Source organism: Pinus tabuliformis, chromosome 1_2, assembly GCF_031772625.1.
Source record: "Pinus tabuliformis cultivar Carrire ecotype Pingquan chromosome 1_2, CPIR1, whole genome shotgun sequence".
Classification (NCBI taxonomy): domain Eukaryota; kingdom Viridiplantae; phylum Streptophyta; class Pinopsida; order Pinales; family Pinaceae; genus Pinus; species Pinus tabuliformis.
Window position 1 is genome coordinate 37,319,648 of NC_142298.1, and position 23,119 is coordinate 37,342,766.

The window sequence follows — 23,119 nt, forward strand, 5'->3', positions numbered from 1 at the left end:
GTGGTAGTAGATTGATCCATTAGGTAGAGGTGCACTAGGGGTAAGATTAATTAAATGCTTGACTTGACAGTTCAAGGGTACCCCTGTGGGTGGGAAGAAGATGCCCCTATACCCTTCCATGATTTTATTCACTTGCTTCTGCTTTACAGAGGATCCGTTTATGGAGGCCATGGGTGTGGCTATGATATTCCCCTTACTTTGAGAGTGAATTAGGAAGAAAATATATTCCCTAGTCTGCAAGGTGATTTCACTACATTGCATAGTAGAGATCAAAGAAATGGAATTAAGTGGGGATACCTATCATATCTTGCATAATTTTATGCCCAAAAAAATTAACAATATGAGGTCTAGACCGGTATATAACATGACACTTCCAAAAGTATGTTTCGCCTAACAAAACATTACAAAATTCAAGGGGAGAAACATCACAAAATACCTCATCCATGAAAATCTTGACAGTATAACATAGGTGACATTGTTCACTGATGTGGAGATCTCACCCTTGGTGGAGCCACGTGATGTTGTATGGTTGCAGGTGTGGTGTTTTCGGCAGGCCCAACCAATTAATGAAATTTGTTGAGATGAGTTATTTTGAATGACATTATCAGTAATGAAATGTAACATAATACTCTTCACCCACATTTATGAGTGGAAGAGATGTTCACCTTCCTCTAGATCTTCAGGCTCACTTTGCTGGACTTTCGTGGTAGAATAATTAGCATTGAGTTTTACATCTATGATTTGTTCCCCTTGTTGGTGTTTGGTTTAGAGTTAGAACCCACATATGACTCTAAGATTTTAGCTTGACCACCAATGACTACCTTGAGGGAAACTCATTTGTATTATGAGTGGGGCCCTTGTGGAACTCACACCACTTTCTTGTGTATTTCTTCATCTTCCCATTACTATTATTTGCTTGCAACTTTGCTGAGTTTTCCTAGGGTGTTCTACATTGGCTCTATCCTTTGTTCTATAGTTCAGGGTGCTTTTTCCCTACTTCAGATTCATAGATCCAAATTCTCACTTTTTCTTTTTAATTTTTTGCTTGATTTTCATAACATATTGGTATGTTGTGCCAAGCAAGGATATGTCGAAGAAACCCATTTCTTCCAAGATGTATTTTTTCAAACAACCATGAAGCTTGAGCACTACATGTCACTCAGAGCATTTGATATGCGGCTTCGTGCGTAAAGTATGAAATATATCTGTGAACTTTGACACTTCTTGGTTCCTTTCCTATTGTAGTGTGGTCCATTTTATATACTTGTTTTCATAACTTCTGATAGGGTAATATTTCTCTTTAACAACATGCCTAAAAGAGTTCCAAGAGGGTGCGATTGTAAATAGTGGGGATTCATCCATGGCCCTTTTTTCACAGTAATTTTGCCAGTAGTCCTTGACATGGGGGTGACCTTAAGGAGTGCAAAAGTAATATTTTTTATATTAGAAAATTTATGGAGTGAGAAATATCCTTCCAATAGATTTAACCATTTATCTAGAGCATTTACATCTATCTTTCCGTTAAATTTAGAAATTTAGAAATTAATTTGTACCATAAAGGGGGTAGTGCCTCTGAAGTGGCTACTCGATGAAGATGTGTAACCTATTCGTATATGTCAAAGGATATAGGAAAAACGATCCATCACCTTGTTCCTTTGTTGATTGAGGGCTTCTTCAAGAATTAATTTCATAATATCTTTTACTCCCTCACCTTTCGTTTCTTCTACCATGGGAGGCCATCGGGGTCGGCGAGGCTGATCTTACAATGGATCAAGCAATTCAAGTTCTAACTCCTTACGCCCCAACTTCATTGGGGACTTGCACATAAAAATAAAGAAATAACATTCCACTCTAATACTACTGGTCCAAATTTAAGAACGGAAAGAAATGAAATACAAAATTAAAATAAAAACACAAAGATACAATAAAACTAAATTCTAATTAATAAACATAAGTGCTGAAATGGTTTACATGCAGAATGCAAGCAAACTAGCTCGAACAATGGTAGCTTATATATAGGAAGAGATGTTACAACTACATGTCTTCCTAAACTTTGCTACAACGAGGCTCAAAATCTTTTTATCCTGAAAAAGTAATGATAAAATATAAATACTCAAAACCCTAACCCTAGGAGATGAAGTGCCAAATACTTATGGGCCCCATACGGTAGATTTAAACATCAACTTCTCGGGGTCGTATCTTTGGCATTTGATCTCTATTTGGTTTTCATAATAGCTCGTTACAAATATCTATACTAGGAGAACAAATTTTGACTCTTAATCTTTTTTTATGATTGTCATCCACCCATTTCCCCAAAAAAAATGACATTTAGTGCTTTGACACTGCTCCAAAATTTCAAGACCCAAAAACTCCAAAAATTAAAAAATTTAAAATAAGAAAATTACCCAATATGTTAAGTGGAATAAATAAGTGATCACCCATATCAACTTAAATCACTCTTTACTTGAAGATCATAGAAATGTCTTTCACCTAAAGATGAAGGGGAGTAACTAACAGTAATACAATGCGACCTCTTGCATGAGACAACTTGATTATATATATTCCATACCCTCCCTACAACGATCGTCGATGCATCTACTTCTTCAACGATTCTCGACATGCTATTTTAATCCTTATCATATTAATCAAGATACCTTAGCTCTCTCGACACACTTTCAAAAAAATGTTGAAAAGTATTGCTGAATGTAAGAATAGGCCTATCCACAAGCAATCCAAATCATGAGACTATATAAATATCTATATAAATAGAGAAATTATCTATTTGGTTTTGTTTTGTAAATTTGAGCATGATATTTGCAGCGTTGAGATTTTTGTTATATTATTACATACCAATCATCCATTTGGTACTGTGTTAGGAGAGGATATTAAGGTTCGGGATGTGGTTCGAGCCTATTGCACGCACCCTTGAACCTTGTATTGTACAGATCGACCTCCCAGGTGACTCCCTGAACATATAGTTCTACCTTTTGAAACTATTTATTTGTTCTCTATCAAAAAATTATAGGTTTGAAAGTTCACAAGATTCGAATCCTTTTATTGAACTCTAGAGCATGTTACGCATTTTCGGAATTGGGCTTTTAATATTTTTATCCTTTCAAGTATAAAGATGGCTTATATTTAATAATTTGAGATTTATTTGTAAAGGTTTCATTATGAAGTGTTTTAAATAGTTTTTGATAGTTGTAAACTAATTTCTTGAAGATTTTAAAAATTGTTAGCTTTTGTTTAAAAGTTGATTATAAATATGATAAATTTAATTTTAATTTCTAAAATTACATTTTTTTTTTTATATTAACATTTTCATTTAAAAGTGTATTTAAATATTTTATAATAATGTTTTAATTTAAAATTGTAATTTAAGTTATTGATTTTTTATATAATTAAATTTATTTGTACATTAAAAAATGCAATTTAAACAATAAAATAATATATATTAATAAAAATAACATTTTAAATTTTTATAAAACAAAAATAAAAAATAAAAAATATGTAATAAAAAATATCATCCCATACATTTCCATTTTACTAAAATAATTTAAAAATAGTACATCTAAAATTCAATTAACAAAGAATTAATATTTTAGCAATATAAATTAAATAGCTAGTAAATGTAGATTAGTATCAAAAGGCTTAAGACATTTGACATTGAAAAATTTATGAAAAATTAATAAAAAACATAAAAGAATACATAATAGATTTAACAATGCAAAATTAAGAAAAAGCATAAAACATAACTCAGTTATGACTTTATTATTATTATTATTATAAAATAATTAATGCATGAGTTATATATATATAACATTTAACAATATTTTTAACTATGGAGATTCATCCCATTTTCCCATGGAGATTCTTCACCTATAAATAGGACTTGTTACAATACCATGTGCAAATACCATGACTTACTAATACCATATGCCCATAAAAACATAATTCACGTTCATATAACACATGTTCATCTATCCTTGAGGGTCAGCTAAATTGGTCAAGGTCTTGTTGCTAAAGCACCTTGTCATTAATAGGCCATGGAGACAGTTCTCTTTCACGCCCTCAATATTCGGCTTTCATTAGTTTGTTTGACGAGATGTGATCCCTGTGGGTGGATTTGTCCATTTTTCCTCTGGGAAAAAACCACATGTTCATGCGACATTTTTTTAATTAATCAATTTTATTGAAAATGTAGAAAGAGTATAACAACTTTTGAGATACCTCAACCTTTGATATGTGAATTACTAAGAATATTTTAAAATATTCCATGGATTTTAAATCCCTACCCACCACTAATAATTATTGATAATTTGTAATACCCCTCTGTTTCTATATAAATATCTTTTGTTTTGTATTGAACTATTTTTAGTTGTGATGGATAGAAAGCCATGGTGAACTAGACTTAAAATAAACAATAAAGTATGATGATGTAATAAATGAATTTTATTAATGAAAAGGAAAAATTGAAAATTACTTGGGAAAGAAACACTGGAGTTAAAGAGATTATTGCCAAGATCCGGAAACCAAGGTTGACGGATAAGATCAAGAAAATCTTCCCTTAAAATCACTCCTAAAAATCCCTAGGGGTTGACTAATAAGATTTAATATGATTGGAGAGAAAATATATTAAATCACTCAATGTAGGAAAACACATCGAGTAAGGGTGAATAAAGCATTGTGGGAGAAAAATGCAGGCTTTAAATAAAAAGGAGAAGATACCTTTTTCAAAAAGGAAAAAAATAGAAGAGCCTAGGCTATTGGGTTGGAACACCCAAGAAAGTGGGACATGCTAAGGAAATATCTACTAGGGAAGCAAGAATAAAATACTTTATCTGAAATCACAATAGGTTTTTGATTCCTTTGGCAAAAAATCTCTGCTTTGGGGGAACTGGAGGATCAATTCATGGTTGGGAGGAAGGTGTTTTGCCGAAGTGTAGTTTCAATTATAAATCAAGTTAGAAATTCCTATAGAGTTATTAACTATCAGTTTGATGAAAATTAAGAGTATTTTCAGAGCATGCAATAGGAATTTTAAAATGTGTATATGTTTTAGTGAATTTATAATATGTATTTTATGGGTCATAGAAATGAATGAATATGGATAAATGCGAGTGGTTGTATATCTGTGAGGAATTTTGCGGATAGATATAAAATAAATGATTACAATGAAAAATTCATGATTTATAAATTGTTGATGGATGCATGCGTGGAAATATTTTTGCTTTAAAGAATTTATAGAAGGAATAATGTAAGAAGACAGTACTTTTTACTGTTATTGGAAAAAACTATATATATACTCTTGACTAATTATTCCTGGAATTGATTTTAGTTTTAGGTTGGTTGATGGATTCTGTGAGCACCTAGGCCGAAACAATGCTTAGTTAGCTTAAATTTCCTCGTGGTGTAGAAGAGGATATACTACATAAAAAGAAAAAAAATCTAATGGTGCTAATAATGAGTAATTGTTCATAATTATAATTGGGTAGTGAATTGTCATTTACAGAAATTGATATTAAACTGTGAATTATATTAAGGGGAGACCTATAGTGTTCTCTCATGTGTGACTCATATCATTAAGATCTAGATATTTTTCCTATGTTATAGATGAGAAAACTTGCTAGAGGCGAATTAGGATTTTCGTGGCGAGAGACAGTGACAACTTTGAGGTTGGGTTTGAAATACCAGAACAATAGAAGATAACGACACTACATAACTGGTATTGGTGCACCTAAAGTGTATCAAACTAATATTTTAACAAACTAATATTATACAATGAGGGAGAAGAAAAAAGAAAAAAACTAGTAATAAAATATCTCACCTAACATAGAAAACACCTAACATAACGAGGATTTTCAAAGAGTAGGTTATAGTTAAATAACTTAGAAAGGAATAATTTCCCACAAGATTCAGATAGATAACACGAAGCTGAAAAAATAAACGAGTATACCAATTATTCTAGGGTAAATGTTGAATGATTTCCTTTATAAGAAGAAAGGACGGTTAGAAGGCTTGAGTCAGGTGGTGGAGTTATTCTAATATAACATCGCCATCAACCCAATATGAGGCAGAAAATGGTACCAATATACAATCAAATTACTAACAACCTTGGTATAAATTCTGGAACTTAAAATTAGTAAAACTAAACCGCCTAGCATAGTGTTCCATAACATAAAAAAAAAAAATATTCAAAATAAGTCCTTCAAAGTACTTACTGGAACAACTACCTATAAACCAATTTGTACATTGCCTTAATCACTACAACAAATGGAGATGTGTAATGTACTATTAAAACGCGTGTATATGGACATTATGAAAATAATAGATTTCATCATAGTAGCAATAACATTCTTTCATAATTAGTTTAGAAAATGTAGAATTATCACCATAACCCATCACTGGAAGACTACACAGAAATGAATAATTCAAAACACTTGTAGTTAGGGATTCATACTCATATATCCAAACTAGAAAGGAAATTTAAGAGTACATCTCTTAAATAATATCATTGAGACTTTCAAGTGAAAGTATGGGTACTGTTCTACACAAAGGTGTAAATTCCTCTTAAATATTTACATATAGGAAGGACATGAAAACAACAAAAATTAACCGCATAAAAAGTCAGGGTTTCAACTCATAAGGTTGTGCTTAGTCCAAAAAGAACCAAAAAAAACCATTCACGACCCTAACATAGAAGACAATACACTGCACAAAAGAGAAGTCATCATTTTACGCATTAGGTGTGAAATACTTTGTTGAGAAGAGACATGATGTGAAATAACTAACCTAGCCAAAGTGAGGGTAGTAAGTCAATGATTGCCAACATTCAAACCTATGTTAAGAATCGCAAGAGAAAAACCCTTGACTATGCAGGGGTTGGAGGTACCTGTAGAAGAGGAATGGAGGCAGTGGTGTCAATTCAGTTGGAGAAAATCTATAAGATAAATATGTAGAATATGGGGAAAAAAACCTTAAAAATAAATTATTTACCTGATGAAGGAAGGCCTGCTACCGCGAGCCAACATTTTCCTAGAATGTATAATGTAAAAAAAAATGATGTTATTTCGAGTATAATAACTCTAAAAACATCGGAGGAACATTAACAGAAAATGGCTATCGAAATATACTTACCCAAAGTAGAGCATTGGTACTTCGCTAAGCTAGTAGCAAGAAGCACACGCATAAAGGTTTCCCTCTTCTTGCATAACGACAACTAGGGGGAATATTTGTCACATTAGAAAAAAATAACAGATTGCACCAGTAACCTTGAGAAACCTTAATAAAATATGGAGGGGATCCTTATAAGCTAAAACATGGAGAAAAAAGAAGAACAACATACCGAGTTAATAATGGTAGGAAAATTTGAGCCAATCCTAGTTGATTTCACGAAATGAGAGTGAATACCCATTTGTGTCACTGTCTGGGCATGGACTTGGTGAAAACAAAAACCCAGTGAGATTTTTAAACCAAGAACATACCAAGGAACTTAAATAAGTATGAAAATGAGCTTCATTGGAAAATTTATCTTCTTTTAATGGGCAATGGAGGCATTAGAACTGTTAAACACACATGGGCAACAATAGAATATGAAGGATAAATCATGAAAGTGAAATTTTTATTAACAAGAGATATACATTTATAGTACATTTTGTGACCGTTGGGTTCCACATCCCAAGGTCTCTTGGACTACTTTGTCCATTCATCTTCCACACTAACCCATTGAGGATTAGGTGTCCAACATTCCCCCCCTTAATCAGAAGGGTTATGTATGAGTCCAAGAAGAGAGCTATAATAAAAAATGGGCAAAAATGCATGGCAGCACTAGGCTGAATATGCTCTCTGAAATGTTGGTATAAAGGGCGGTGGTTTAAGGATGACCACCAACACTGGAACGCTTAGTGTAGTTCTCGGAACTCTTCCAAAACTAGCAAGAAGCTGAAGTCTTCTGCTAGAGGAAGTGCTCCTATTGTTTTGAAGAGGAAAACAGGGAAACCTTCAACCAATAAAGGGAGGTCTCACCCCACATAAAAGGGATAACTTCAACCTAAAAAGGGAAGTCTCAACCTGTGATGGTTTAAGGATTACCACCAAATCTGGAATGCTTAATGCAATTCCTGGAACTCTTCCAAAACTGGCAAGAAGCTAGAGTCTTCTGCTAGAGGAAGTGTTCTCAATTTTCTTCCTGGAATTCTTCCGAAACTAGCAAGAAGCTGAAGTCTTTTGCTAGAGGAAGTGTCCTAGATTACCGACTGAGGGCATGTTCATGGGCATCTTTGTTTCTGGCTACAACTCTGAAACTAGTGTGGCAGGTTGTGGCTTAGGCTCACTTGATGTGACTTTGAGGCTTGTAGATGACCATCATTTCCCCCCCTGTCAGATACAAGGTGAGATGATGGAGAAAACTCAACTGCAAGATTGTTCAATACTCTGGAACAAGTTCTGACATGTGTTTGGAATATCTTCTTGGCTGTTGATGCCCATTGCCAAGAAGCGATCTATCCAAGATGAATATTTGTTCTTGCAGGACGTTTATTTCTGAAGCATCTATGTGAAGAATGATTGGTTTTATGACAGTGCTTACATGGATGAAGATCAAAACAATGATCTTTCAAATGGCCAACTCGGTCACAGTGTTGGCATTTCACGATCTGTTTTTGTTGTTGTTGTTGTTGTTGTGGAAGAGGCGCAGAGTCTGGAATAGCTAGAGGTGAACTGTCATGAGGAGCAGGTGAACTGTCATGAATGAATCCAACACTCTAAAACTGAATGGGCTTTGAGTAGTCCGGAATATGAAAGGACAAGTCCTTCTCATATCCAAGACTGGTTCTGTGCTTGTTGTGGACAAGTTATTCCCAAGGTCTGATGATGGGCTTGGGAAGTGCATACCAAGTTTCTGCATCTTCATGTACAACTACTGCTTTATTGGATACTAAATCTGAACCAACTGTAACATTATTGACTTGCTTCTGATGTGTTGTAGTCTCATGTTCTGAATAGAAACATGTTCAGAATGACTCCTCTGTTTTAGTTCTTCTTGTTGTAGCTAAGTTTCGAGCTACAAAAATTCTATCTTCTCTTGTGCATACTGCAGACAAGTTTTAATATCACAAAGAGAGTTCTTGCTGATGTTTATCATCCCTCCAACATTGACATGTATTAAAGTATTCAATAATTCTAATATATTATCAAGTTTGGTCATCTTCTCAACAACTCAAGTCAGCGAAAAAAGAATGATAAAATGATAGACACCAACTTGACCAAATATCTCTGCAAACTTTGGTTTCGTAATCAAACTAATCCCAAATGGAATTGATTTCATGCATACATGGTGGATATCGCCTCTGAAAGCAAAAGGATCTTAATGAATCGTGGAAGGCATCCTCTATCAACAAACAATGTCAAGTGTTCCAAAACAAACCTTGTTTCACTTGTTTTTCCTATTGTAATATCGCAAAGATTGCCCAAACCAAATGCCACCTCTTCTCGTATATCAAATGTAGTAGTTGCCAATAAGTGCAATAGTGGGAAAACTGCACCACTTGAGAAGATCAACTGTTTGTGAGCCAATGTCCCAGCTGCAATGTTGGAAAATTCCCATGCAGGCTCTTTTTTTCTCAATGTACAATGTTCGCCCTCCAAACGCTTAATGAAGGCACCAATCATAGATCCAGGAATAGAACTGCATCTGTTTTCAGATTGTCTCCAGCAACAAGGTTTCCTATGCTTATAGCAATATCACATTATGCAGAGGACAATCATGAATGCTTTCCATACCCTTTTAGAAACAAACAAAAACACGAATTACCATGTCCTCGCTACAGAGCCTATGCCATCTATGCCATTTGTTGTGAAAAATAGAGGACGAGAGAGTCCTAGTCTCAATAGATTCAGGTTTCAAAACCTAAAGGCAGCTCAAACCAGATCCTTGTAGATAATATCAAAAGAAATATTTGAGAACCAAAAACTGAAGGCTCGATTTCTTTATAGGCACTCAGATTGTTGGGAATACTTCAACAGCTAAACCTGCGTGCCTTTCCGACCTGTAACAGTTCACCCAGCAGTAGCATGAATGCAAACAATAACAATTCAGCCAATTCAGCCGGCGGTGGCACGATGAAATGATATCCGACTCTGGCTCTTTCTATGGAATGAATTATGGAAATGAATCGTCAATGTCAGCAAATCAGCCGTTCTGTTCACTCGACGATTCTGGTGCCCTTAAACAATTAATCTTATCCCCTGCTATATCAACGTTCAACGCAGTTCACTATAGCAGAGTCGTCGGAGGTGGAGTCGGATCGGCTTCTTCTTTCAGACCAGGCGGCAGTGGAATTCCTCCATTGGGCGCCACACAATTTCCATTCAGTATGAGACCTTCTCGTATGGGGGCACTTCCCGAGAGCGGATTATCTCTCGTCAGCAACACAAACGCCGGGCCTTCCAGCAGGCCTCGGCTCTCACTGTGGCCTGAAAATAGCGATCAGATGATGGGCGGGGCGCAGCAGCACAATTCCCACCAGCAGCAAATTCAGCCAATGAATCCCATGGACGTCAATCCGTCTGCATTTTTCGCACAGTTGCCAAAACCCATGCAAGCCATGCTCAGGCTGTCAGAATATGATGACTCGTAGGCCGGCAAAGGGCCAATTTAGAAAGATTTTTTGCCAATGTCCTCTTCAAATTCAGTTTTGGAATCCGTTGGAGTAGAGAAACTTTTTGTTACAATCTGCCATCCTTGTGCAACCTGACATTGGCCCAAACGTTTCTTTGTCCCTCTGGCGCCATCCATTACAACATTATCTTGCTAATGAGACTTATCGCCACACCACTGAATTTCTTCCCTTGAGGTTAATTGATGTTGCAGCAAACCCTGACAAATCCAATGCACGAGTTGGTGGTGATTAAAAATAATGTTTCCTCAATCGACACCAAATCTGATTTACCGGATGTGAAACTGTAGATTACCAAGCCGTTTGTGGCATTACTGCTTGACATTTTTTTAAACATTATTACTTTGACACAGTCCTTCCATCGTGTCTGCAAAGTCATCTGTCTTAACTGTCCTTTTCTATGCTTTTGTCAACGAAGAGCGTGGCGGTGCAAGAAATCGCTCTTCTTTTCTTTCTAGATTTCTAGTCTTCAACTCATTCCTATATGTGGATTTGTAGTTCCTTTTGTCCCTTTTCTATAGAAATATCCCACCTGGAATCTGCCTCCGTTGGTCCTGCAAGATACGAACCCACTATGTCACAGAGTCGTTCAAATTATACAAATGAAGCCTGACAACAACGCATTATTTAAGGAATCTCAGACAAGCTTGGCAGGGAATGACAACATGTCAGAGAATCTGGCGTTACTTCAGGTCACATAATGGTAGATGCGAGACATGCCAGAAGAGTTGAGTAATTTTTCAGCCTTTTTTTTAAGGAAAACACCAGGCCAACAGAAGATTGAAAGACTGACACTGAAGAAAGAGCGTTTATTGAATGTTGGACAGAACATTAACCACAACACCTTAGTCACTGCCCAAATGCAGAAAGCAACTAGATTCTACAACATTACAATTAAAAATACCCTTCCAAACTGTCCATCTCAAAATCGGAAAACAGGTATCCACCGTCCAATCCTAATTCGAATGAATACAAATAGCTGGAGACATAGGGATGCACATTTTTTTATGGAATTCACAATGCATTTACGGCCTTCAAAATAATTCAATGCACCATACCAAACCTTACATATTTAAACAGTTCAATCTCACCATACAAAGTCTTCAACACAACACTAACAAAGCATAGTTTACGGTCTTTAAAACTCATTCAACACAAAAAATGCATACAGCATGGAACTCGTCGGAGAGGATCAACGCACATGTTGTCACTGCACCATAGGTTATCAGTCCAATGCACATATACACCAGCATATAATCGGTCTTCAAAATATATGTGCCATCACCATCTCACATATACAACCAACATATAATCGATGCGTAGGTTTACACAGGCCACACAAAAACAAGTGGCTCACAAAATATTGAGCAGATTATGAACGTACTTGCTTTGATACCATGTTAAACACACATGGGCAGCAATAGAATATTAAGGATAAATCATGAAAGTGCAATTTTTATTAACAAGAGATATACATTTATAGTACATTATGTGACCGCTAGGTTCCACATCCCAAGGTCTCTTGGACTACTTTGTCTATTCAGCTTCCACACTAACCCATTGAGGATTAGGTGCCCAGCAAGAACTCTGGGAAGTGCCACACGTTGATAGAAAATCCTAGTTGTGACTGTCTCCTTCCTCATCGCAACACGGTTATAAGAGCCAACACCCGGAGTGAGACAGGAAGGTTTGCAAATGAGACATGTAACAGAACCTATCACTAGGGTAAGGAAAGAGGGATCCATTGTAGCCATTGGATGGGAGTGCCTCAAATCCAACCATCGAAGGGTGGAGAGTACCATAGGAATTGTGAACATAAAATGCCCTAGCCTAGGTGGCGCAAAATAATTCAGCATGGGAATTGAGCCCAATAAACCACATGATGTGAGTAGGACAGGTAACCGTACTATTTTCCCAATACATTGGTAGAGGCATCAAGGGTATCATTATAGAGTGCATCCATGTAAACCTACAGAGTTATAATAACATTCACTCCTCACTATGTATATCTCGGATCGTGGGCCTTAACATTAGGAGATGGAGCCATATAACATATTAAAAAAAGGAATTGACATGTTGACAACCTATACGCCTTCCTAACCATATGCCAAGATGTCAAATAATAATGAAATGTACCCAAGGGTTATTAACACCATGATTTATATGTTGATTCTATATGTATACATAAAAAAAAAATAGACCACATGATGTTGCATAAAATAAGGTAAGGAACAATGTTACCATGGGAAAGAAACCAACAAGTAGGAATGGAATAAACATTATAAGGGAATGTGGAAAGACTATTATATATATATATATATATATCTATATATATATATATATATATATATATATATATATATATATATATATATATATATATATATATATATATATATATATATCTATATGTATATGTAGATGGAGAACTATTACAAATGGTATAAGAGCCCAATTTCAGAACTGAGCCTACAAGGAACCATCACAACAAAACAAAATATGTGTAGAAACACCAATATGAAATACTGATAGTAGGTTGTATTGTTTTATAAGGCACATAAGTGAAGCAGACTGCCAAGGAATGACAAAGGATTCTTCTCCAACTATAACAGTTGGTGAAGAACTATATATGGAATTGGGTAATAGAAGTACCGCACAAACTTCTTAGTTTATGGATGTCATCAGAAGCCTACAATAAGAGTTGACTTAACTAAGAAACAATAATGAATTCTTGCTAAATTCAAGTGAGGAACATGAGAGAATGATAAGAGAGTTGACCGAAAAGTCTAGCCATAGAAGCATAGAACCAAAAGGGCTGAAGAGGAAAAAGGTGGAAGCAGAGTTAGAGAAGTATGAAAGTGGAGGTGAATCAGATAATACATATCCAAAATCACAGAAATAAAGGAAGAACATGGAGTTACAAGGAGAGTTTAGGAAAGTCAAACCCCCTACTTTTTAGGGGAAAATGGAAGAAGATGTGGAAGCATGGTTTCTTAGCATGACAAAATAATTTTAGATATATGAATATGAGAGTAACTTGAAAGCTCGACTGGAAATTTGTCAGCTGTTAGGGGAGAGCTACTCTCTGGTGGGAAAAGGAAAAAACTGTACATCTATTGGAAGAGAAGAGAATTTCTTGGGAGGAATTTCAAGAAATATTTTAAGTCTTGGCACTTGAGTGAGAGATACTATGATGATCGTACTAAGGAATTCCATGAGTTGAGGTTGGGACAACTAACTATGGATGAGTTTGTAGAAAAATTTAAAAACTTATTACGGTATGTTCCCTATATTAAAGAAGAGAAAGCCAAGGTACAATGATTTTTGAACTATTTACCAGCATCTTACAAGGAAAGGATTGAGTTTGACAATCCTAATTCAATGGACAAGGCAGTAAAAAAAGCCAAGTTTTTGTATCAGCAATTCAAGAATAAAGGAGAAGGCTTAAAACCAAGGAAAAAAAAGGACATAGCCAAGTTTGTAATGAGTGCACAAATACAAAATCCTCCTTACCTTAATAATTTAGGAAAGCATCACGAGAGGAAGAAATGCAATAAGGGAAATGTAAATCAACATGCACATTCTTACACTGGGTCAAAGCCCGTGGAACTAAACAACAAAAAGAGAAATGGGATCAAGGAAAGAGAACCACCGGAGTGTTGGGGTTATGGAAAACCACACTTATTAAGTGATTGTTCGCATAATCTGTGGTCTATTCAGAATATTCAAGTTGTCTATGAAGCAATGATGGTGAATGATGTTGCTATAAATATTCTGAGGATCAGTGCAACACTAGAAGACAAACATGCTGAGAACCACTCTACTATGTTTGAGATTGCATGTGCCATTCTAAATCAACATGTTTATATTTTAATTGATCCAGGTGCTAGTTTAAGTTATATTAATCCCCAAATTATGGAAAAATGTAAATTAAAATATGAAAAATTCAAGAATGCATGATTGGTATAGTTAGCAATCGATACCAAAAGAAAGGTGACCGGTAAAATAAAACAGTGTCCCATTGACTTAAATGGTTACCTCAAAGAGGCATACTTAAATAGTATTCCTTTAGGATCCTATGATTTATTAATAGGCTTGGACTGGTTAGAGAAATAGGAAGTTGTTATAAACTGTTTGGAGAAAATAGTGAGTTGTATGGGTCAATATGGGAAAACCTGGATAATTAGAGGTAAACCAAAACCAATACTAGTCTGATAAATTTCAACTTTATATCTGAAAAGGAGTGCAAGGAGAGGATGCCATGTATACATGGTGCAGGTGCAATGCAATAAGCAACAAGCATGAAAGGAAAATTTATAGGCCTTACTAGTCATCAGTGAATTCCAAGATGTTTTTCCAGAGGAAATTCTAGGTTTACTCCCTCGTAGAGACATAGATTTCTTCATCGATTTAGCACCAAGTGCCACCCCCATATCTAGAGATCCTAACTGAATGAGCATACCATAGCTAATAGAATTAAAAATGTAGTTATAGGAACTGTTGGATAAAGGTTACATGACACCCAGTGTCTCACCATGGGGGGGCATAATACTATTTGTTAAGAAGTAGGATGGCACATTTATAATGTGTGTTGATTATTGTCAATTGAATAAGTTAACTATAAAAAATAAATACCCGTTCCCCCAAATTGATGATCTATTTGATCAAGTGAGGGGAGAAACTATATTTTCAAAATTTGATTTAAGGACTAGCTATCATTAACTGTGAATAAAAGATGAAAATGTTCATAATAAAACTTTTAGAACCAAATATGGCTACTATGAGTTCGTAGTGTTACCCTTTGGTCCCATAAACACACCACCAACCTTCATGTGTTTAATGAATATTGTACTCCACAAATATCTTGATAGGTTTGTGCTAGTATTCATAGATGACATTTTAGTGTATTCTAAAAATGAAGAAGAGAGCAAAGAACATCTGAAATTTATGTTGCAAAATTTAAGAGAAGATCGGCTATATGCAAAACATAGAAAATGTGAGTTTTAAAAAGACAAAATATAGCACTTAGGTCACGTCATTTCGAAGGGGGGCTATTTGTTAATCTAGGAAAGGTTAGGGCTATTATGAATTGGCTCATAACTAAGGATGTGTCAGCAGTTCTCTCATTTATGGGGATCATAGGACATTATCAAAGGTTTATAGAAGGATTTTTAAATTTGTCTTATCCCATTACTTCCTTAAAGAGAAAGGGAAAAAAGTTTGAGGAGACAGCCAAATGGAAAGAAAGTTTTGACAAGTTAAAACAACTTCTGACAGTAGCCCCTATATTAAAAATTGCAGACCCAAATAAGGAATTCACTATTTGTATTGATGCCTATTTGGAAGGCCTTGGGGGAGTGTTGATGTAGGAAAATGTAGTAGTAGCCTATGAGTCTAGGAAGCTGAAACCACATGAAAAGAATTATGTTGTGTATGATCTAGAGCTAGAAGTAGTGATACATGCTCTAAAAATGTGGAGACACTATCTATTAGGGAAAAAGTTTACTTTGGTGACAGATCACATCAGTCTAAAATATTTCTTTAGCCAACTTGATCTAAATGTTTCTTTAGCCAACTTGATCTAAATGCTAGACAAGCAAGGTGGCTAGCTTTCCTCAGTGAGTTTGAATTTGATATAAAACACATAAAAGGAAAAGAAAACAAAATCGCATACACTCTAAGTAGACACATCCATGCTTTGATGGGGATATATGTTAGTAGTATTAGTATAGATTTTGTGGAATAGATTAAAAATTCAATGCAACAAGACCCTAAATATCTAGAAATTCAACATAAATTACAACAAATGGAAGTTCTAGGGTATGTTGAAAATTCTGAAAATTTTCTAACCTATTGAAATAGATTGTATATTCCCAATGTGATCGTGCTAAAAAAAATGATACGAGATGAATATCACAAGAAGCCATATGCAAGCCATCTTGTATACCAAAAGATGATAACAACATTAAGGAAAAATTTATTTTGTTGAGGCATGAAGAAGGAGGTGGAAAATCACTTAGCAAAATGTATAGAATGCCAACAAATGAAGGTGGAACATCAATACTCTGCTGGATTGCTAAACCCACTACCCATTTTCGAATGGAAGTGGGAAGTGATTTCATTGGATTTTATTACAGGATTACCAAGGAAAAAACGACAACATGACTCCATCATGGTGGTAGTGGACACTTTGACTAAAGAAAAACATTTTATACTGACGCAATCTACTTTTGGAACCACATAGATTGCTAATATATTCATGAAGGAAATTTTCCGACCGCATGGAGTACTAAAGAAAGTAGTGTCAAACGTTTACCTCCAAGTTTTGGAAAGCTTTTTTTTGGGGCATGGGAACTCAATTAAAATTTAGCATTGCATATCATCCTCAAACAGATGGACAGACAGAAAGGACCAATCAGATCTTGGAGGATATGTTGTGAATGTATGTCATGGACAAGCCTACTGAGTGGGAGAATTTTATGCATTTAGCAAAATTAGCATATAATAATAGCTATCAAACTTCATTAAAAATGAATCCATTTAAGGTTTTATATGGAACAAAATGCCATACACTAGTCAGTTGGAGTCAACTAAAAGATCGATTGATATTAGGACCAGATGTGTTGTATGAAATGGAGTAGGTGGCACGATAGATTAGACAAAACATAAAAACTACACAGGACAAGAAGAAAAGCTATGTAGACAAGAGAAGGGGCCATAAATAATTTAAGATTGGAGAAGATATTTACTTAAAAGTGAAACCAAGACAGAGCACCTTAAGAACTAGGACATGTGAACTAGAATTAAAATAAAAAACAAAGTATGATGATGTAATAAATGAATTTTATTAATGAAAAGGAAAAACTGGAAATTACTTGGGAAATAAATACTAGAGTTAAAGATATTATTGCCAAGATCCAGAAACCAAGGTTGATGGATAATACCGAGACAATATTAACTTAAAATCTCTCCTAAAAATACCTATGGGTTGACTAATAAGATTTAATATGATTAGAGAGAAAATCTATTAAATCACTCAGTGTAGGAAAAAACATTGAGTAAGGGTGAATAAAGTGTCGTGGGAGAAAAAGGTGGGCTTTAAAGAAAAGTGAGATTATACCTTTTTCGAAAAAGAAAAAGATAGAAAATCCTAGGCTATCGGTTTGGTAGAACCTGGAAATCAGGACGCCACTAAGGAAAGATCTACTCGGAAGCATGGATAAAATAGTTTATCTTGAATCACAAGAGGATGTTGATTCCTTTGGAAATAGATCTCTTCTCGGTGGGGAACTAGAGGATCAATTCATGTTTGGGAGGAAGGTGTTTCGCCCAAGTGTAGTTTCAGTTATAAATCTAGTTAGAAATTCTTGTATAGTTATTAACTATTGGTTTGATGAAAATTATGAGTATATTAGTTATATTTCGGAGCATGCAATAGGAACTCTAAAATGTGTAACTGTTTTAGTGAATTTATATCATGTTTTTTATTGGTCATAGAAATGACTGAATATTGATAGATGGGAGTGGTTATATAATTGTGAGGAAATTCGTAGATATATATAAAATAAATTATTACAGTGAAAAAATCATGATTTATAATTTTTTTACAGATGCATGCATGGAAATATTTTTTCTTTAAAGAAATTCTAGAAAGAATAGTGAAGAAGAGTAATTTTTATTATTACTGTATCTATATATATATATATATATATATATATATATATATATATATATATATATATATATATATAAAATCATGATTTATAATTTTTTTACAGATGCATGCATGGAAATATTTTTTCTTTAAATAAATTCTAGAAGGAATAGTGAAGAAGAGTAATTTTTATTATTACTGTATCTATATATATATATATATATATATATATATATATATATATATATATATATATATACTCTTGACCTATTATTCCTAGAACTGATTTTAGTTTTGGGTTGCTTGAAGGATTCTGTGAGCACCTAGGCTAGAACGATTCTTAGTTTAGTTTACATTTCCTCGTGGCACAGAAGAGGATATACTACAAAAAAGCATAAACCATGTAATGGTGCTAATAATAAGGAATTGTTCAGAATTATAATTGGGTAGTCAATTATAATTTATAGATATTGATATTAAAATATGAATTATATTAAGGGGAGACTCATGATGTTCTCTCATGTGCATCTGATATCATTAAGATATGGATCTTTTTCCTAGATTGCAGATGAGAAAACTTGCTAGAGGCGAATTAGGATTGACATGGCGAGACATGGTGACAACTTCAAGGTTGGGTTTGATATATTAGAACAATAGAAGATAATGATACTAGCTAACTAGTATTGGTGTGCCTAAACTGTATCAAACTAATACTATACGGTGAGGGAGAGGAAAAAAAAAGTAATAATAAAATATGTCACCTAACATAGACATCACCTAACTGGATTAGGAATTTTGAAGAGTAGGTTATAGTTAAATAACTTGGAAAAGGAATACTTTCCCACAAGATTAACTTGGAAACGGAATACTTTCCCGCAAGCTTCGGATAGACAACACGAAGTGGCTAAAAAAAAAAACTTTACTATACCAATTATTCTGGGTTAAATGCCAAATTCTTTCCTTCATAGGAAGTAAGGAATCATAGAAGGCCTAAGTCATGTGGTGGTGTTATTCTGATATAGTGTCGACGTTAACCCCATATGAGGTGATGAAGGGCACTAATATAAAATCAAATTCCTGATAGCCTCGGTATAAATTCTAGAACTTAAAATTAGTAAAACTAAACTGCCTAGCACAATGTTCAATAACACAAACATAAATATGTCAAAATAAATCCTCGAAATTACTTATGAAAACAACTACCTAAAAACTAGTTTGTAGATTAACTTAATCACTATAACGAATGGAGCGGTGTAATGCAGTGTTCAAATGTGCATATATGTACATTATGAAAAGAATAGATTTCATCATAGTAGTAGTAACATTCTTTCATACTTAGTTTAGATAATATAGAATTATCACCATAACCCATTAATGGAAGACTACACAGAAATGAATAATTCACAATACTTGCAGTTAAGGATTCATACTCATATATTCAAAATAGAAAGGAAATTTGAGAGCACATCTCTTAAACTAATATCGCCGAGATTTTCAAGTGAATGTATATGTACTATTTTAGACAAAGGTATAAATTCCTCTTAAATATTTACATGCAAGAAGTACATGATTTTTTGTTTTTAACCCCATAATAAATTAGGGTTTCAACTCATAAGGCTATGCTTAGGCCAAAAAGAGCCAAAAGAAACCATTCACGACCCTAACAGAGAATACAATGCATCACACATGAGAGAATGCATCATTGTCCCCATTATGTGTGAAACATATTGTTGATAAGAATATATGATGTGAAATAAATGACTTGGCAAGAGTGAGGGATGTTAGTGAGCGTTCACTAACATTCGAACTTACCTTGAGAATCGCAAGAAAATCCCTTAAGTATGCTGGGGCTGGAGTTACTTGAAGAAGAGGAATGGAGGGAGTGGTGTCAACTTTATTAGAGAAAAATAATAAGATAAATATGAAGAATATGAGGAAAAAAACCCTTTAAAATAAATTATTTACCTGATGAAGGAAGGCCTGCCACCCCAAGCCAGCATTTTCCTAGAATGTACAACGTAGAGAAAAAATGGGGTTATTTCGAGTAAAATAACTCTAAAAACCCCAGAGGAAAATTACGAGAAAATGCTTATTGAAATTGAGAAGAAAATACTTACCCAAAGCAGAGCACTAGTACTCCACTAAGCTAGCACCAGGAAGTGCACCCAAAAATGTTTCCCTCTTCCTTCATAACGACAACTAGGGGGCATATTTGTCAGATTTAGAAAAGAACAATAGATTATGCTGGAAACCCTGAGAAACCTTAATAAAATATGAAGGGGATCCTTATAAGCCAAACTGGGAAGAAAAAAAGAAGAAAAACTTATAGAGTTAATATTGGTAGGGAAAGTTGAGCCAATCATGTTTGATTTTGCGAAATGAGGGAGAATACCCATTTGTGTCCTTGTTTGGGCATTGATGCGGTGAAAACAAAATCCCACTGAGCTTTTTAAACTAAGAACAGACCAAGGCACTTAAAAGTTATGATAATGAGCTTCGTTGCAAAATTTACCTACCTTCAATGGGCAATGGATGCATCACAACTCTTGGAAGTGCCACAATACCTTGATAGAAAAGCCCAATGGTGATTGTCTCCTTCCTCATCACAACATGGTTAAAAGAGCCAATGCTTGGAGTGAGACAAGAAGGTTCACAAACGAGACATGTCACAAACCCTATCGCTAGGGTAAGAAAAGAGGGATCAATAGTAGCCATTGGATGGGAGCACCTCAAATCCAACCATCGAAGGGTGGAGAGTATCGTAACACATGTGAACATCATATGGTCTAGCCTAGGTGGCGTAAAACAATTCAGAATGAGAATCAAGCCCAATAAACCATATTACGTTAGCAGCATAGGGAACCACACTATTTTCCAAATACATTGGTAGAAGCACCAAGGGTAAGGCTATAGATCACGTGCATGTAAAACTACAAAGTTATAATAACATTCGTCCCTCACTATTTGCACCTTAGATCATGGGCCTTAGCATTAGGATATGGATCCATCTAACATGTTCAGAAAATGAATTGACATGTTGACAACCTATACACCTTCCTAACCATATTCCAGGATGTCACATAATAATGAAATGGACCCAAGGGTTATTAACACTATGATTATATGTCGATTTTATATGTATACATAAAAAAAAAAATAGACCGCATGATGTTGCATAAAATAAGGTAACGAATAATGTTATCATGGGCAAGAAACCAACAAGTAGGAATGGAATATACATTATAAGGGAATGTGGAAAGACTATATATATATATATATATAATAAAATGATATATGTAGATGGAGGAATATTACATAATCAAATTAAAATTATAGAATCCCTATTCCAAAATAGACACGCCTATGGACATAACAAGGTGCACATATTCACAAAGTACATTCATTTGTAGATAAGATGGTTGACATGGTACTTTCATTTGTGGAAAAAAAATGTTGGTGGCCTATAAGAGTCTTTTGTGACTATAAGAGAGGACACAACATCAAATATGATAAAATGAAGGTGTAATATAACCAAGCCATATAAAACTAAATTTTGGTTTACACATATGCTAAACTCCAAATTATTTGCACCTCTTCCATGCAACATTTTCATGCATTAATGATTCAAACTACTCCTAGGATCTCCCCCACCTTCCCAATTTCCTTCCTCCCTGCATACATTGAATTTTAATTTCACCACCATTACATGGCGGTGTGTGCTCTTTGATAGGTATCCTACCCATTGTTATCCATAATTAGATATTTAATTTTCCTCAAAATTTTCATGAGAGGAGATGCTTCGCATTTGTAAGGTATGCTTGCATGAATTTTGTTAATTAATTCATGTATTCAATTGACACATTCCTTGCACAAAGTTTACCTTTGATGTTATCTATGTAATTAGTCAATGGAAATAATTAAAACACATACTATTAGGATTTTCATTTTAAACACATCTCTTAGTGCAATATGTGAAGATTTTCCATGCATGTGAATGGAGATCTTCTGAGTATAATTTGTTAGGACTCCAATAGATACATATATTATTTCATAAAAAAATCTAATTTTGATTGTTTAGAACACAAAACCCTTTAATAAATAGTGATATATTTCATGTCGAAGCACATGGGATTTAATTGAGATGAAAATCTTACATATCAAAATGGTGTTTCCTCGATGTGATAGCCCTTCCATTTTACCGCCATTTTTGTAAATATGATTGTGTAATGCCAATGTGGGAGCAAGATCCAAAACTATCTAAAAGATTATTCATTTGAAGCACTTTAAATTATTTTTTGTGATCGTCAACTGAAGGTGGGAACTACCTTACAGATCTAATGACCAAGGGAGATAGCTTACATGGCTTGAAGATCCAATGCTAAGCTTAGTGTTGAACTACCATTGCAGGACAATCAAATGAACCCATGACAAGAATTAATGAGATGTGATTGGGGTAATCGGGGTAGAGGAAAATGCCCATTTCCCCTCTCAAAAATCAAGGAGATAGGGAAGCCTCTCATAAAAATAACAACAGGTTCGAAAGTGATCTGAGTTGACTAAACTCCAAAATTTAACCAAGATATTTTGCTTTCATGATGTGATTAGAATTTCAATTAAAATAGCATAAAGGAACATAAATGCATGTTGTAAGGAAGAAGGAACATGACAATCATCAGCACATGAAAAATAAACCATTGATAACAGAGTTCGTCCAGGAGGGACTACATCTCTGGGCCCCGATGTCAAGATTGTGTAGGCCATTGCATTAAGTGATGTAAATAGTGATGAT